Source organism: Pseudorca crassidens, chromosome 10 (genome assembly GCF_039906515.1).
Source record: "Pseudorca crassidens isolate mPseCra1 chromosome 10, mPseCra1.hap1, whole genome shotgun sequence".
NCBI classification, from domain to species: domain Eukaryota; kingdom Metazoa; phylum Chordata; class Mammalia; order Artiodactyla; family Delphinidae; genus Pseudorca; species Pseudorca crassidens.
In genome coordinates, this window is record NC_090305.1 from 98,490,803 (window position 1) to 98,509,209 (window position 18,407).

The 18,407-nt window shown below is 43.3% G+C and overlaps 1 protein-coding gene and 1 long non-coding RNA gene across 9 annotated transcripts in view; one reads left to right on the forward strand and one right to left on the reverse strand.

The window, feature by feature from the left end:
* Nucleotides 1–18,407, forward strand: part of GRM7 (glutamate metabotropic receptor 7) — an 863,743-nt gene that overhangs the window by 792,151 nt on the left and 53,185 nt on the right. The gene's annotated exons all lie outside the window — the stretch shown is intronic.
* Nucleotides 1–18,407, reverse strand: part of LOC137232696 (uncharacterized) — a 688,080-nt gene that overhangs the window by 39,517 nt on the left and 630,156 nt on the right. The gene's annotated exons all lie outside the window — the stretch shown is intronic.

Sequence of the window (18,407 nt, forward strand, 5' to 3'; positions counted from 1 at the left end):
CTGACCATGCCGAGCGTCAGAGAGGATTCAGAGGAACCGAAAGTCTCATACTCTGCTGATGAGAATCTAAAATAATACTGCCACTTTGGAATACACTTTGCCAGTTTCTTATAAAGTTAATCCAGTACCTACTATATGGTCCAGCCATTTCTCTCCTAGGCATTTACTCAAAATAAAATGAATGCATGTCCATACAAAGTCTTCGGTATGATGTTCACAACAGCCTTATTTGTAATAGCCCCAAACTGGAAACAACCCAAGTGTCCACTGACAGATGAATGGTTAAATAAATGTGATACTTCCATACAATGGATACTACTCAGGATTAAAAAGGAATAGACTATTGAACATTCAACAATAGGGCTGAATCTCAAAATAATGATGCTGAATTAATAAAGAAGTGCCACAGAAAAGGGTACATATTATGATCCTATTTCTTTAAGGCTCTAGAAAATACAAATTAATTCACAAGGGCTAAAAGCAGACCAGTGGTGGTTTGCCGATGGGATCGGGTGGGGTAGGGTTAAGGGAACAGGTTACAAATGGGCACGAGGGAGCTTGTGGAGACGAGGTGTGTGTTCACTCTCTTGATTGTAGTGATGATTTCACTGGTGTATATGGGTCGAAACATCAAATTTTACTCTTTAAATATATGCAGTTTATTATTTATATCAGTAAAGGTATTTAAAAACCAAAGGCATGGAGACCACTCTGTAAGAATCTAAAGAGATACAACCAAATGCACTGCGTGAACCTTGGCTGAATTTTGAATTGGAGAAAAATCCTATGAGACGTTTTTGTAAAAATGGGGGAACCTGACTTCATATGTTAGATGGCATTGTGGAATCATTGTCAGATTTCTTAGGTGTGGTAACAGTATTGTGGTGATATAGTAGAACGTCCATTTCTTTAGGTGACGCATATAGAAATAAAAAGGTGAAATATCATAAGGTACACGACTTTACAATTGTGTAGCAAAAAGAGAGAGAGAAAGAAAAAAACAGCGTGGTGGGATCTCAGCGAGGACTGTCCAGATGTACTTCATCCTGTGTCCAAGTTTCTGAACATTTGTAAGCTTTTAAAATCAAATTTTGGGGAAAATATATGTAGTGTATGTGCTTACATTGTATCAGGATGAGAGAGAGGGAAAAAGGTCAGTTAATAGGTAGTCAGTAGAGAATCTGGAGAAAGTCGCTCTGGGGAGAGAGCTAGGCTCTGTCTGCAATGTGCTGACTTACTTATTAGCACATGCTGGAGATGTGGTAGGGTCTTCAGTGGATCTTTGGGGTGTATGCTGCAAAAGGAGCTACAGAACGAGTTGTATTAAGGAAGTGCTTGATCGCGATTGAAACTGAGCTGGGCCTTAGAGTTCTAAGTGATACGCCGAGTCTCGGGTGGGCCTCCCTAGGGGCACGAGTACGTGTTTATTCGGGGGTATCAACACCGACAGGTTGAAGGAAAGAAACAAGATTGGGCCAAGGAAGAGGTTGTGCCGTGATGCAGACCCAACAGGGTCTCAGCTGAAGCCACCCTCAAAGCTGCGCCCTCCCGGAAAAGGGGCTGAGCCTTCGCACCCCAGCACCTCCCAGCACTTATCTGAAGGTTGCCCGGGAGGAGGGGGCAGAACCTTAGACAGTAGGAGTCTCTTCAGACTAGGCAGTTCCCAAAGAGGGCCGCCAGCTGAGAGCTGCATCGCCGGCCTCTGGGGGAATACATCCCTCAGTTTTGAAAGGGGGTCCCACTGCGTGGGACCGCATGGCATCCGTGACGCTCTCCTCCTCCTGGTATTTCACACGTGGTTGATACTTCTTGTACGAGTTGTGCACACCTAATTGTTTACAATGCTTATCCGATTACTGGCATATAATTATTCATCACTGTTATACGTTGCGGGTATACCAATTATTTCAAAAATCAAATTTTATTCATATTGTGGCTTAACTTTCCTCAATTCATGGCATAAAATGGAAAATATAGGTCTTATTTTCTTTAACTGTTGTTAGTTTGAGAAGGTAGACACATGTTTCTGGGGTTCAAAGGTGAAGGTAGCAATACACGGTCACAACTGTCTTGACAAATGGCCTTGTCCAAAGCCCACAGCTATGCAGCAACAGAGCAGATGTTAGAATTCAAGTTTCCTGATACCTCAGTCCAGTGACCTCATCTCTACACCATTCATGTCTTGGTTAGTCCTAAGTTTTAACACAAAGAGCATCACTTTTCCGACCACAAGGGAAGCTTGTCCGGAAACATCAGTAATGGGTGTTAGGTCCCTATAACTGCTTTTTCGTGGAAGGAACGGATGGGATAGTTCAACCTATAACACCTTATATGCCAGCCAAGCCTCCCAGGGTCCAGAAATATGTATAAATGTCCAGTTCCTTACGGTTACAGCTACATTTCCCAGCCCGAGTAGAGTTTCCTCTCCCCTAGCCAACTGATCCCCCAACTCCTTGACAGGCAGAAGTCTTTGCATATGAGGCCACCCCCAAGGTTGTCTCTCTCTTACGGTCATTGGGGAACAAACCCCTTTGGTCCTCTTCCTAATGTCCCTGGCTCACTTTCCCCAGGGTGCCAGTGCTCGGTCTGTGTAGTCCACGACCTTTCCCACTAAAGGTCTGGATCTCCTTTCAGCCTATCTCTTTATGTATTATTATGCACAAAGAGTCTCTTCCTGGAGAGGAATTGCCAAGGGCCCTCACTTATCCCATCTCCTGCATAAGCTAAAGAGCTAGAAAGTGGATAGAGGGAGATGGAGTCCTGTCCCACTACACAAAGAACAAGACACTGGGATACTCAGTGTTTACTTGCAAATCAAAGAATTTCAGTTTACATTCCTGACGTGGCTTAATTCCCCCTCCTCCCCTACACCTACTTTCCTTGGTCTACCCTTGACCTTCTCCAGTCAGTCAGTCATCGTCTCATAAACACATGTGGACAGAACCATCAGACACTGCAACCTGTTCATGCTTCAGACAATATCCACATTCCACTTGTGTATTGCTTATTTTTGACCTTTTTTCCTGCCTGCTCAAGCACACCTTTTATCAGTTGGGGCATCTGCCTGAGTGTAAGCGTGTGCACAATTGGGAAAAAGATAGCAACGCTGAAGCCTTGCTGGATTTGGCAAGGAAACTGGACACAATTTCAATCGCACGCAGAGGACGTTTGCTCCTTATTCTTAGTAGGGAATATGGACTGAAATAGAAAACACACTTATACAAATATGTAATCTGTGGTCAAGAAGGGGACTTTCCTGTCAGTTCCCTTTAGAAATATTTAGAGCTGTTTGTTTTTCTAAGCATTGGCAATTAAAGCCTTGGAGAATGAAAAATTAAACACTTCTGTGGTTTACTCTTTTATTAAATAGGCTTTTTAGTTGAATGTGAAAATCAGTGTAGTAAAATGAGCTTTAAAGTCAAAAGACTTCAAGTTACATCTTAGCTTTGTTCCTGATTACCGTGACCCTGCACTAGTCATATGAGCTCTCGGGAAACTCACGATTTTAACTGAACATTCTCTGAATGTGTTCACGCTAAGAACTAAGTTCTACTCAAAATGTATTATTATAGCTCAGAGAGAAAGTTTTACTCATTAGCATGCTTGTATCTGTACCTTACTTTAAAATTATTTTTGGACTGTTATCCTTATTTATTAATTAAAAAGATACTTTTTGAAGTCCTCATTGGTTATAGGTCTCTTCCTGCCATCACAGACCTTAAATTCTAGGAGGAGAGCAAGTGCTGAGATAAATGAATCCGTGATCATGTCGATGATTACTGACTGTAGCATGCACTATGCGTAAAAAACACCGAGGCTGCTACGTGAGAGCGTCGTGGAAGGAGAAAATTCAAGTTGGTGGGGCAGCAGGCGGTCACAGAAAGACTGTGCAAGAAAATGCATGAAGGTGAACCTCAAAGATGAGTTAGGAGTTACCTGGGTGAAGAACTCAGGCAAAATAACATTGTGGGCAGAGAGAATGCTATGCACGGTGCGTGCTAAGTCCCTTTGCTGGAAATAAGCTTGGAGCACCCAAGAAGCCAGCATGGATAAATCATAGTCACGAGACTAGCTAAGAAGTTGGAAATGCAGCTAGGCTGGATACTGTAGGGCAACAGGAAACCTCTGAAAGATGTTTTAGAGGGGACCATGTGGTCTGATTTGCAGTTTTTATAGAGATCATTTTGTTTACTCTGGACAGTATTATTTAGAGGGAGGCAAAAACGGATGCAGTAAAACCAGTTAGGATGCTACAGTAGCATCCTAGGAACAGTGTGAAAGTGCACCATCATCTTCATCACCACCACCATCATCACAACTAAAACTTGAGAATTTACAAATGGTACCCACTGTTCTCTGTGCTTAAGTGTATTAACTGGTTAATCATATTGAAGATGAGGGCTGGGGCAGTGGGAAGAGAACACATTCCAGAAGTATGTTACAGATAATACTAGCTAACTGAGTAACAGACTAGATACAAAGGGTAAAATGTGAGGGAAGAGCAGGTTTTAAAGAATGACCCTTAAAAGTTCCAATTTGTGCAACCAAGTAGATGGAGGTAATAGTCCTGAGATAAAGAACATTAGTACAATATATACAATGGAATACTACTCAGACATTAAAAAGAATGAAATAATGACATCTGTAGTAACACGGATGAACCCAGAGATTATCTTACCGAGTAAAGTACGGCAGAAAGATACAGATACCATATGATATCACTTACATATGGAGTCTAAAATATGACACAAATGAACTTATCTATGAAAAAGAAGCAAACGCACAGACCTAGAGAACAGACTTGTGGTTGCCGAGGGGGAGGGGGACGGGGGAGGGAAGGATTGGGAGTTCGGGATTAACAGGTGCAAACTATTATATACAGAATGGATAAACAACAAGGTCCTACCATGTAGCACGGGGAACTATATTCAATATCCTGTTACCAACCATAATGGAAAGGAATATGACAAAGAATGTGTGTGTGTGTGTGTGTGTGTGTGTATATATATGTATAACTATTACTTTGCTGTACAGCAGACATTAACACAACATTGTAAATCAACTGTACTTCAATAAAATATTTTTTTTTAAAAAAGACTATTAGCACAAAGCCAGATTTTCCAGGGACAGCTCTGTTTTCAACATGATTTGCAATGCCTGCTGGACTGTTTCAGCAGCCCTGTGAAGCTGATGATCCCCATGTTAAAGATGATAAACATGTCGTTGCACATAAATGAGAATAACCTTTTCAGAAACTTCTTCTGCAGGGCACTGTGCTGTGTGGGCCTGAGACCTCTGTAGACATCATTGAGTACACTGCGAAGAAGACCTTTCACGCTTTGTCTTCCCCCCATAAATAATGTATGGTGATTCCATAAGCCAAGACTGAATAGAAAATTTGCCTTTAAAATTATTTTTTAAGACTCATTCATGCATTTTTCTTAGTTTCTATCAAAGGTTGACATGGTTTCATTTCAAGAGTCTGAAGAAACAACAGACCTCTGTCTAAGAATGTTTTTCCTTAAGTTATTTAAGGGCTCTATACATGAGCCTAGGTATTTTCTGTTGAGAGACAGTAATCTACTCGCATGCCCGTTATTTCACCATTTTGAGGATCTCTTCTGCACTTTCTAGAGCAGGTAGTTTTTCTTTTGTTTTCTTAAGCGAGGGTGGAGAATTCCAAGTAGGAATAAATGCTGGGTAGAGGCTTGGGAAGAAAATCTTACCTGTACGTGTAAATGCTGGTGAAGGACTAGCTCCGGGTGCCTGCGACTAGATTAGGATAAGAGCTCACTGAAGGAGATGAAGCTGGTATAGATTTCTGGAGCCTTACACTCCAGAAGAGGGCCTAGGATCCAAATGTGCTGGTATCGATTCAAATCCCTTGCAAATATTTTTCGCCAGTCCACCCTTGCCTGGGGAGGGGCAGACACGTTGTATTGCTTTTAGGGGAGCTCAAACCTACTCTGGGGTTTGTACAGTGTTGATGTGATTTACGATGCTACTGTCCTAGGGTTTGCATAAAAGGAGGCAGAATGTTAAAAAGCGATCCCTTGGTTTCTCTCTTACTCTTACTTCTTCCCATCCAGTCCATCCACATGTCCTTTCATTTTTGTCCTCCCAGTACCTCTCTCATTTGTCCCCTTCAGCTCTCTTGACTGCTATTATCCTAGTCTGAGCCATCACACTTTCTAAAGGTGGATTCTTTTAAGTGATATTAATTGATGATTCAGAAAAACTCCAGGAGGGATCAGAATTGAAAAAAACAAAAGCATATACGTTACCAGTTAAGTCTGCGTCAGCAGCTTTTTGTCAAGAACAAACAAACAAACAAACAAACAAACTCAATGCCTGAACTCTTCATCAAGTTGTCATGGCAACCATTTCATTTTCTCTAGTGAGGAGACACCTGGGTGCTAACCTGAGTGTTAGCCCAAGCTTTTTGAAAGAAAAGCTCCCGTCCTTCCCAAAGGGGCAGGGTTGTTGATTTTCAATGTTGCTTCGGGCTCCAAAGGAGTCACTCTTGATAATTATGCTTTATTGTCTAGTGAACACACGATAGGGGGTTAAAGAGACGTAGGTGGCAGCTCCCAGGACAGCAGAGTCCATTCCCGACTTGGGCCAAGTGGGAAGTACCCCTTACAGGGAATCCACGGGAACATCACACTTTTTCTCCTTCCTGTCGGGTACCCTTCTGACTCTGTTCTCTGGGATAATCCAGAGACAAAAGCCAAAGACCGCAAATGTCACCTCTTATCTTTGTGTCCCCAAAACTTCCTTCCTTAACAATATCAACGAAGCTCCAAGCTCCTTGATTTTGCCACCCACAGTGCTAGGCATTGAGGACACTACAGTGAGCTAAGCAGACGCTTCCTGGTGTGGGAGACAGATGCTAATCTCACACATACACGCAAATGTTTAAATGTCAATTATTAAGATCGCTTTGTGAGCTTATAACAGGGTGGTAAGACCTAGTCTTGGCCGAGGAAGTGATGCTTGAGTAGAGAGCTGAAGAATGAAAAGAATGAGGTAGATGGGGTGGAGAACATTCCAGGGAAAGGGGAAAGCATATGCAAAGGCCCTGTGGCAGAAGAGAGCAGGGCATATTCAGGGAAGTGAAAGAGGTCAGTGTGGCTGGGGGGACCTGATGAGCTGTGACATGGAGATTAGGCTTGGGTTCGTCAAATGAGTGAAGACCATCTCATTCATCGAATATACATTCAACGTGTTCCCTGTGCCAGGCACAAGGATGCCAAGATAAATTAAACATGGTGCCTGCCTAGATTTGCTCACTTCTGAGTGCTCTCTCCTTCCCTGACTTCCACAAAATATTCTGGTTCTGTTCCTGTTACAGGGGATAATTTATCTCTGTGTTTTTCCTCCTCTGTCTGTTAGTTCTGAATGCCTTGACTGGGCCAGAGGAGTGCCCCAGTTAAAGGACCGGGGGAAAAAAGGAAGCCAATGAAATGGCTAGAGGAAAAAGTATCTGGAGAAATGGGAAGAAATGATGGTTCTTCAAAGCCCAAGAGCCTCTGGACGTGGTTACATTATCCGATGCTACATACACATATATTGTAGCAGGGCTGCACTTTGACCATGGGTTCAGGGTTTAAGAGTTTAAGAAGAGTTTAAGAAGTAGGACCACTAACAAGCCATCTCCTCTGCCACATCTCTGGGAGGTAGATGCCATTAGTCACCTCATGGTGTGTCAATATCCAGGCTTGGAAAGGCTAAGTGAGCTACTTAAGATCCCACAGTAGCTAGTAGGTGGCATATCCTACCTCCAGACCCAGAACTCTGGACTCCAATGCCAGTACATTTGTCGTATGTTGGAAGGCTCTTGGCTGCACAACATATATTTCCTAGATTGTACTCATTCATTTGTTCAACTGTTATGAACTGAATACTTTTATGTTCCAGGAGTTATGTACAGTAGGTCGAAATAGATGGCCTGTGCTCTCATGAGAATATTTCTATTGAGGGGATAATTATTAAATAACCCTGCAAGTGAATAATTGCAACTTGTGATTGATGTAATGAAGGGAAATAGTATGTTCTGTGAGCAGACAAGAGAGGAAGGGCATAGTTTATACGTGAGGGTCAGAGAAGCCCTCCTCGAGGAAGTGAGACTGAGACCTGAAAGGCAGGTAGGAGGTAGCCAGGAAAAGATGAGTAGGAACAGCATCTAAGGCAGAGGGAACAGCATGTGCAGAAGTCTTGAGGCTGGACAGAGCACTGCATATTTGAAGGACTTAGAGAAGGTGAGGGAAGGCGGAAGGGGGACCCTGCAGCGTTCCTGAGGCCAGGTTAAGGATTTTGCTCTTCATTCAAAGTGTGATGGGAAGTTGAGTTAAAGTATCAACACAGCTGGAGCCCCCTACACTACTGTCCTCAGCATTGAGTTTTGTTTTGTTTTTTTGCGGTACACGGGCCTCTCACTGCTGTGGCCGCTCCTATTGTGGAGCACAGGCTCCGGACGCGCAGGCCCAGCGGCCACGGCTCATGGGCCCAGCCGCTCCACGGCATGTGGGATCTTCCCAGACCGGGGCACGAACCCGTGTGCCCTGAATCGGCAGGCGGACTCTCAACCACTGCGCCACCAGGGAAGCCCAGCACTGAGTTTTAAAGTGGAATGCGACCTGGAAAGAAACCTCTCGGGTCTGATCGTAAGTCTGGGAAGGTTTAGAGGACAGATACAGAGGAGGCAGGGACAGAGGCCAGACCGCAGGCCCTCGGGAGTAAGTGGGTAGGAAACAGTACTTTTGAGATCCATGATCCAGGACCTTGGAAACGAAAGGAAAGGAAAATGGATCTTGTGAAGGTAAGATCAAAACCGTGTAGCCACTACTCCTCGGCCAGGCTCACTCCTCTTGTTCTATTTCTCTTAGAAGGGTGAGTGTTATTTCTCTGCCCCACCTCAGAGCCCTCACCATTCCAATTAGGAGCATAGGCTGAGCAACTGCTTATCTACAATTTTCTGGGCAGTCTGATTGTAATTATTTTCTCCTTCTGGATTTAAACCATTACACAACTAAGATCGCTGCTGAGGAGTTCAGAGCACAAGTTACCCCTGGGTGGGCAATTCAGCTCCTAGGTCCCCGACGTTGGCTGCTGTGCCCATCGGCCAGGGACACCATTGGCTGAGTGGGTACCACAGCACAGTACAGCGTCAGGCCAGCAGTTAGGGGGCCTGTCTCCATCCACACCTACAGTGCTGCACCGGTGGCAGTGGAAAAGCAGGGAAGCAAAGGCGACACATGTGAGCTAATGCAAGGGGAAAGGAAGAATTGAAGGGCAGGAAGGGAGCTACCATAGCTCAGAGGCAAGGTGGGAAACATAGAGTCCAAACGGAACAGGAAGACTCACAAAACTAACCGCCATGATCAAAACCTATCAAAATTCATCAGAAAGTCATCGTCAATGGCTTTGAAAACTGAGATTAAGAACACACTGTCAGGGCTTCCCTGGTGGCACAGTGGTTGAGAGTCCGCCTGCCGATGCAGGGGACACGGGTTCGTGCCCCGGTCCAGGAGGATCCCACATGCCACGGAGCGGCTGGGCCCGTGAGCCACGGCCGCTGAGCCTGCGCGTCCGGAGCCTGTGCTCCGCAACGGGAGAGGCCACAGCAGTGAGAGGCCTGCGTACCGCCAAAAAAAAAAAAAAAGAACACGCTGTCTTTTTATAAGAATCTGACATTGTCTTCGGGTCAATGACACTCTTGGGTCCAGTTTCAATGAACACTTTACAAGCCCTACTTGAAACACATCGACTATTCCCAAGAAATGCCAATGTCTCTTTCTTTTAGCCGTTAATTTGACATCAGTATTTCTTTTGATTTCTGTCTTTTTCTGTTCACAAGAACTATAAAGGTGACCTTAAATGTTGGCAAGATTAGACGGCTTTGCATTTCTATACGTGGAATATTTCAAATGACAACTTTAGAAATGGAATACGTTAAGTTCAGACTGTTCTTTTAATGCCCTGGTTTACTTGCAAAGTAATAGAGAACATCATCATTTATTACCTAATGTATTCCCCAGTGAGGTACAAGCCAGTATTTTCACATTATAAAACAGAATCTGACATTTCCTCCTACAGAATGCTGTTAGGTTCAGTCTTGAAGAATACGGCCAAGGATTCCAGGGGATCCAATGGGATCTGGCGGAAGTGTGCCTCTCCAGGCTAACAGTGGGGAAAATGCTTTGCCTTTGTATGCTAAATCACTGCAAGACAGAGACCTCACACTGGGGCTCTTGAACCAGGAGGAATGGTAAATAACCTTGCAGATAATGCAAGAGAACAAATAGTGCCAGCATTGCTACATAAAAGAGTAAAACCCCTACCTTGTAGCTGGGAGAGGAAAAACTCTTAAAATCAAAACTGAGGGATCACAGGGCTAGTGTGTATCCAGAAAACTCAGAAGTGACTGCCTGAAAGAATTAGCTATTAGGATGGCACGCAGCTCGTTAGGATGGTGTCGGGAGCAAAACCCTGAACTTCCCAAGGACGTGGTCAGTTGGAGTCACAGCATCTCTCTGAGGATGCCATGTGGGAATAGACACAGCATCAGGTTTCTGGTCAGGAGAGCAAAGAACTGAGATGTAGGTGATTTCAAGCTTGACATAATCACTTATCTCACGCTCCAGAAACTGACTTGCATTCACCTGGAGTGCGTGTCTTATATCCCTCCAAATACATAATGTAATTGTGTGTAGACTTAACATCATGTCTGCCTGGAGATACTAAATGAGAAAAATGAAACACAGTCAAACTAGGTCTTGTCCAATAATTATCTAGTTGCCTTCATTATTTATAATTCCATGCCGGACGCCTGTCCACAGAGTTGTGTCCCATAATATCTGGTGTGTGTGTATTTCTTTATGTATACTGTCTGTCATCTATCTATATATCACCTATTCAAAGAAAATAGGTTTTACATAGAATAGCATGAAAACTCTCTACAGGAATGGGGCCATCTACTCTAATAAAGACTCACATTTTCTGAGCATGCCACCGGGCACTGTGCTATCTTTTAATTTTCAAAACGGTGAGAAGGTCTCTGTGGTAGGGGTAAGAATGAGAAGGGTTTTATATCAGACACTCTGGTAACAAATTCCTAGGGTTTGAATTTTGACTCTGTCGCGTGCCAGGAGTGAAGCAGCTCGCACAACGTTACCAACCAACGATCCAAGGCCAAGTTTGAAACCACTTCTAACAAGAAACACCTTGTTTTTCCAATACCATCCTTCTAGAAGATCCAAGTATCTCCCCCCCCAAGAAAAAACAAACAGTATTTTTCCTCATCATTACACCGAATCCTTTCACCATCATGCATCATTTCATAACTAAGCAAAAGCCTTCAGTATGTTGACCCTCTAGACGATCGAAGAAGTCCCACTGCAAACACCCTGCCTCATTTCCAGCCATGTATCGTTATTATTTCTCAAAAATATGGTGACTCTAATTAGGAAGCAAGGATTGAAAACACTGGTCTTACCTGCCAAGAGCTTCCATTTCAACTTAGACATATGAATGTTTCAAACATTTGTCAGATAATGATGTACCCTTCCTCTTTACTCTGACTATATCAGACACATTTTTCATTTTTATTGTACAGACTTTGGAATGTCATGAGAACTATGAAACTTCTCCCATCTTACCAAAAGACTCCGCTAAAGCTTTCTTGTCCCACTTGTCAGTGGTCACTTGGGAATGCACATAATAGGTTACTTCTCATAAAACAGTCAATGACAGATAAAACAGGGGTTTGAGTTTACTTTTAAACAAAACAGAAAGCAAACTCAGCGAGATGGCTTTCCCTAAAGCAGGTTGTTATTCGGTGGATTCCATAAGAAAGATGATCATTTCAAAATGTATTAAAATTATAGGAAAAAGAACAGCAGAGTGAATACCGCATTTTATGTTACAGCCAGTAGATCAATCAGTGATAATAACACCCTGGGTTGAGTGGTTTCTACATGCTGGGCACCCTCCTGTGTATTTTACTATGGTCCAATTTGATCCCAGCAACCTTACAAGATGTCTATTGTTATAATCTCCACTCTAGAAATGAGGAAACAGAGGCACACAAATAATAGCAAAATAATAATGATGATGATGGTAACTAACAGGCTACAGATACTAGCTTTTCTTAAAACAACTGTGAATGCCAAGGCTATTTCTCACATCTAACACGTGCTTCAAGGGTAGAACTTCTCGTGCAGGCAGAATTTAGTAAGTGCACACCTTGTGGCAGACGTCGGATCTATCATCCAGTCAGTTCTGCGATAATGTGACATGTATATTCTTAAAACTCACCATGCTAAGCAAAATTGTGCAATAGAATGAACGAGACTTATGGGAGAGATCGGGTTAAGGATGTAACACGCAGAAACGTCATCAGTGACATTAGAAAAGAAAGGAATCTACTAAAAATGGTGGCATCGTTTCTACACCTGTTCAACGGCTAAGAAGTGCGTAAATATTGTAATACGTATGTCACTCTACCTTTATAAAGAAAGGACGTAAAGTTTGCACCTGGAAGCGAGTGCCGGAAGTGTTGCTGCTTGTGAGCTATCGTGAAACTGTGGAGGGGGACTTGGGCAGATGCTTGAGGGCGGGGCGTGTGTGTGTTTTGTGTAGCCCACAAGGCTGGGTTTGGCCGGGTGCAGTTTGCTGTGCTCACCTGGTGTTTCTTGCAGAAGAAATCACACATCTGTAAACTTCGTGAACTTCGTGTTATCCTCAAATCGTTCCCTAATATATCGATCTCATCAGGATGAATTTGCATTTTAAAGCACGCGTTACAGCACAACGGACTGTATTCTTCAGACCAGGTTAAGTGCTATTTGGCGCTGTACCTCATCAAAGGGGCCAACAGGGCAATCGTCCTGACTGGGGACGTGGGGATGCTTTATGTGGAAGGAATCTTTGGATTGAACATCAAATGCAAACAGGCTATCAGAGGCAGAACAGGTGAGCAGAGGACATGCCAAGGGGAGAAGAAAGCAGGGGCCAGTAGACACTGTGAGAAAAAGGATGCGATGTGCAGTTACTACATTACGCATGACTTGATTCTAGATTGTGTTCCTTCTGCCACTACGATGTGGCTGCCTGATGGCAGGGAGAAGGCCCTATCACCATCACAATGGTCTGTGAGGCCACGTGGTAGTACAGTGAGCCCTCTATCCCCACGGGTTCCACAACCATGGGTTCAACCAACTGAGGATGAAAAATATTTGGAAGAAAATTGTTTCATAAAGTTCCAAAAAGGCAAACTTGAATTTTCAGCATGCTGCCAACTATTTACACAACATTTACATGGTATTTACAACTATTTACATAGAATTTACATTGCATTAGGTATCATAATTAATCTAGAGATGATTTAAAGTATATGAAGATGTGCATAGGTTACATGCATATACTACATCATTTTATATAAGGGACCTGAGCATCCTTAGGTTTTGGTATCCTCAGGGGGTCCTGGAACCAATCCCTCGTGGATACTGATGGATGACTGTATCTCACTGAAAATGGCAACCTGATAAGCGGACGAATGCACCAGTAGTGGAAAAGTAAGGTCTCTCTCACATAGCCTATCTGGCAAATAGAGGTCACAGTGAATTTACAGCATGTGGTCACTAACAGCTTGCCCTGGAATCTATCAAAACAGTCTTCAGTTAAACTGATTCTGAAACTTACACAGAAGAGATGGCAAGTTTCAAAGTTCGCTCAAGAGCACTATAGAGTTTTCAACTTTCTCAGTATCTTAGCAATCAAGACTTACAGAAGAACTCAACTAACGCTAAATGCTACACCGATTCCTAAAGCAACAGCGGCATCTCATGATACGCACTTACATTTATCCGACAATGAACTTTGAGGCCAAGGTGAGAAAGTGCGCAGGGCAGATTCAGCTGGGCTTTGCCTGACGCTGCCGTCAGCACAAAGCTGTGTCTTTAACCGTATACGTGCTGGTACATGTCAATCAGACAAGACATGAATAGGCCTGGATTTTCAGAAACTACTTTCTAGTTAATAAATGAGACCTATATTAAAAGTTTAAAATATATGGCAGCAGTTACTAAGGAAGACTTATCTGGAGATCTATACCCCAGCCTTCTGATATAAATATTAGGCAGAATATAAATATAAATATTAGCAGCTCACATTTCATGGGTTTCACAGGCGTTATGCTAAGCACTTTTTTAAAAAATAAATTCATTTATTTATTTTATTTAGTTATTTTTGGCTGCGTTGGGTCTTCATTGCTGCACGCGGGTTGTCTCTAGTTGCGGTGAGTGGGGGCTACTCTTCACTGCGGTGCGTGGGTTTCTCATTGCGGTGGCTTCTCTTGTTGTGGAGCACGGGCTCTAGGAGCCTGGGCTTCAGTAGTTGTGGCATGAGGGCTCAGTAGCTGTGGCTCGCGGGCTCTAGAGCACAGGCTCAGTAGTTGTGGTGCACGGGCTTAGTTGCTCTGCGGCATGTGGGATCTTCCCCGGACCAGAGCTCGAACCCGTGTCCCCTGCATTGGCAAGAGGATTCTTAACCACTGCGCCACCAGGGAAGTCTCAGCACTTTTCATATATTAATGAATTAGATCTTCAAAGCCACCATTTGAAAACTGAACTATTATTATCTTCCTTTTACAAGTAAGGAAACTGAGAGACAGAATGGTTACAGCCAAGGATTCCGTGCATCAGATTTTAAGAAAACTGCTGTTCTAGAGTATTGTGTAGAACACTTCGCCGGGGACTTCCCTGGTGGCACGGTGGTTAAGAATCTGCCTGTCAGTGAAGGGGACACGGGTTCGACCCCTGGTCCAGGAAGATCCCACGTGCTGTGGTGCAACTAAGCCTGTGCACCACAACTACTGAGTCTGAGCTCTAGAGCCCACGAGCCACAACTACTGAGCCCGTGTTCCACAACTACTGAAGCCCGCGCCTACAGCCCATGCTCAACAAGAGAAGCCACCACAGTGAGAAGCCTGCACACCACAACAGAGTAGCCCCCGCTCGCCGCAACCAGAGAAAAGCCCATGTGCAGCAACAAAGATCCAACACAGCCAAAAATTAAAAAAATAAATAATAATAATATAAAAAATTTAAAAAACACTTTGCCGGCTTGACTCTGAATCCCTTGCCTAGATGTTCCTTAGTTATATACGCTGGATTACACATGGGGCTTGGTAGAAAAGCCACATTCAACCAAGGAATAGAAACTGGATTCTGGAAATTTATTTAACTTGATGATAAAATTAAGGCTTAAGTGTCCAAACACGTGGACATCGCAAGGCAGTCAGCATCCTTCCCACAAGCCTAAGCCATCGAGGATTGACTGTGGTCGGGGAGACTTTTCTCCACTGGAGATGAGCCTCAGACAGCCAGACAGGATGAGGTCAGTCCCAGGGAGAGGCTTGATCCCAGCTAGGAGTGCCAGAACCCCTGTGCTCTGATAAAAGGGATCGGTAACGCTCACCAACACCTTCCCATCTCTGAAGCAATTATAAGGAGGAGAAAGTAAAATGGTGTACAATACCCCAAATCAAACAGGGTAATTTTACAATACACAATGTTCATTTTACAATAAGCACTGGGTAAAACAGGAATAGCCTTCAGACTAAAAATAAGTATGTTGCAACTTGCTAAAAAAATTGTACCAAAGGGGCTGCTGGGATGAAAACTCAGAGTCAAAAGGTGAGCGTCCCACCAAAGGCCAAAAAAAAGAGTGACTTAGCTCCCTTCCTGGGGCTGAGTGGGGTTCTATCCCTGTGAATCAATACCTCTGTGTTCTCTGCAGACTGCAGCCTTCCTATCTACCCATATAACTTATTTAAAAATACTTTCATAGTACTTACTACACGCTAGGTCCTGTCCTAAGCACTTTACAAATAGTAACTCATTCAGTCACCAAGATAACATCATGAGGTAGGGACTAATGTTATCCCCATTTACAGATGTGGAAGCTAAGGCAGAGAGAGGTGAAGTAATTCGTCCAAGGTCACAAAACAAGTAAATGGGATTTGAAGTTAGACTAGCTTTAGATTCCTCATTCTTAACCACTCTGCAATGTATAGAGGGTTTGGGGGCATAGGAATTTGGTCAGTGACGTTCCTTTTGGTTTTCATAGATTTCGGAAGTGTCACCAGAAATTATAAAAATTTCAAAACAAGTATCAAAGTCTTGACGGACTCTAGCCTGAAAATAACGAAATTAAAAAACCCTCCATAAAATAAACAGCATCGCTTTTGAAGTCTTAAACTGCTAAGTAGTCTTTGTTGAGAAAAAGCATGTATGTATACACATACAGGCACAAACATTTACACATGTACATAAGCATATGTAAGTTACAGTTATATATAAATCATAAACTCAACACAAACAAACTATGGATGATTTCTTCAACTGCAAAATTTGCTTTTGAGTGGAGAAAGAGAAACAAAGCTTAAGATCCCATGGGTTAGTTTATAGCCCTTTCTTTCTTGGACTGGCTAATTCATGGTTTGCAAAGCCCTCATTAGTAGGACGACGGCAATGACCATGAGGGAAGGAAGTGACATTGCCTAGGTTCATAACACTCTGTTCTACGGTAAGACTTTCTTGGATAGGGTAGTCAGCAGAGCAGAATGGAGCTGAAGGTCTAAAGGTACTCTCACAGGAAAAGATGAACTTTAAAACATGGTCTAGTTCACAACCAAAGCAGCTGCACAGGGAGATCAGCGCAGTGCTTTGTGACCACCTAGAGAGGTGGGATAGGGAGGGTGGGAGGGAGACGCAAGAGGGAGGAGATATGGGGACATATGTATATGTATAGCTGATTCACTTTGTTACAAAGCAGAAACTAACACACCATTGTAAAGCCATTATACTCCAATAAAGATGTTAAAAAAAAGGATCATTAATTCAATATTGTCTTGTCTTTATATTTTACATTTACTATGTATTATACAGTTAGCGGCTGGCAGCTCCCTGAAAGCGTTCAGAGACATGCCCATTCAAATTAACGTTTGCTGGATAACAGTATTCCTTCCAGAAGAGATGGCAAAGTCTCTTTTAGTTTCTTCTCCAGAGCCTCAGATTGAAGAAATAAGGTCAGAAATGGCCAGGCAGCTAATAGGTCTGATGCCAATTCTTGTATATTTAGAGAAAGGCTGTTTGACCAGACTCATCAGTAGGAAGAACGTGCCCCTTATATAAACACATGAGCTCCTCCACTGCACGACCATTAAGCGCCTACTCTTTGCCAGCACTGCAGACACAATGACACACTACACACACGAGATTCCTGCCTTTGTGGAACCTGTGGCTTAGCTGGGGAGTTGGGCAGTCAAACAATCAGGGTAGTGGGCAGATGATTACAAATGGAGAGCCATAATCAAAAAAACTCCAAAAACCAAAAGAAAAAAAAACCAAGTGTTTCGAGTGCCTGTAGGTAAAGAAGCTGGCCGAGACTTGAGGCTGTGGGGGTAGGGCAGACTGGGATGGATGTTCTAAGAAGCAGAGGAGGAACATTCCATACAGAAGGAGACAAGAATAAAGGAAAATCACAGGCATGCATGTAGAAAGGTCTGTGGTTGGATGAACCCAGCATCTTCAAGACCTGAAGGAGTGCCACAGGGATGGTGTCCTAGGGAGAGAGGTGGGGGAGAGTGGTGGGCAATTAGTCTGAAAAATGAGGCAGGGGGAAGACCACGTGCGACCTTGCAGAATCTATTAAGGATGGGGATTTTATCCTCAGATACAAGGGAAGACATAGTTGTGGAAAACCATGATCAAATACATTGTGAAGAGGCTAGGTTTTCCACTGATGTAAAAGGCCATGGGAGCTAGTCACATGGGCTTTCTTTTTTTTTTAATGTACTTGAAATTTATTTATTCATTCACCTATCTACCTGTTTGTTTATTCATTTACTTTCAGCTTTATTCAGGTATGATTGATGACTACAAATTGCCTATATTTAGGTTATACAACATTATTTTCTAAGGTGTACAATGTAGACAACGTGTACAATTGTGAAATGATGACCCCACAAACAAGTTAATGAACCCATCCATCACCTCACATTGAATCTAGGCTTTAGGAGTCATGCAAAGCACAAACATGTCTAAATGAATGACGGGCTAGGGATCATGACAGGGCACGTCATAAATGCAACTGGACCAAGGCAAGTTGTCTGTAGCTACTGATCTTACCATTCCCCACCCCCTTCAACCTTCATCTTTTCCAATTTAGGCAAGATAATGATTTAACGCACTGAACAGTAAGTGAATGGGTTGCTCTACTGATTTCTCAAGGAAGCGAAAGGACACAAGGACAGCTATGGGGGTACCGTCCGAACTACCCGTAACGCATGTCAGAATGAGGCTTTGTAGCCTTTTAGCAACTGTCAATGTGTGGAGACCGGA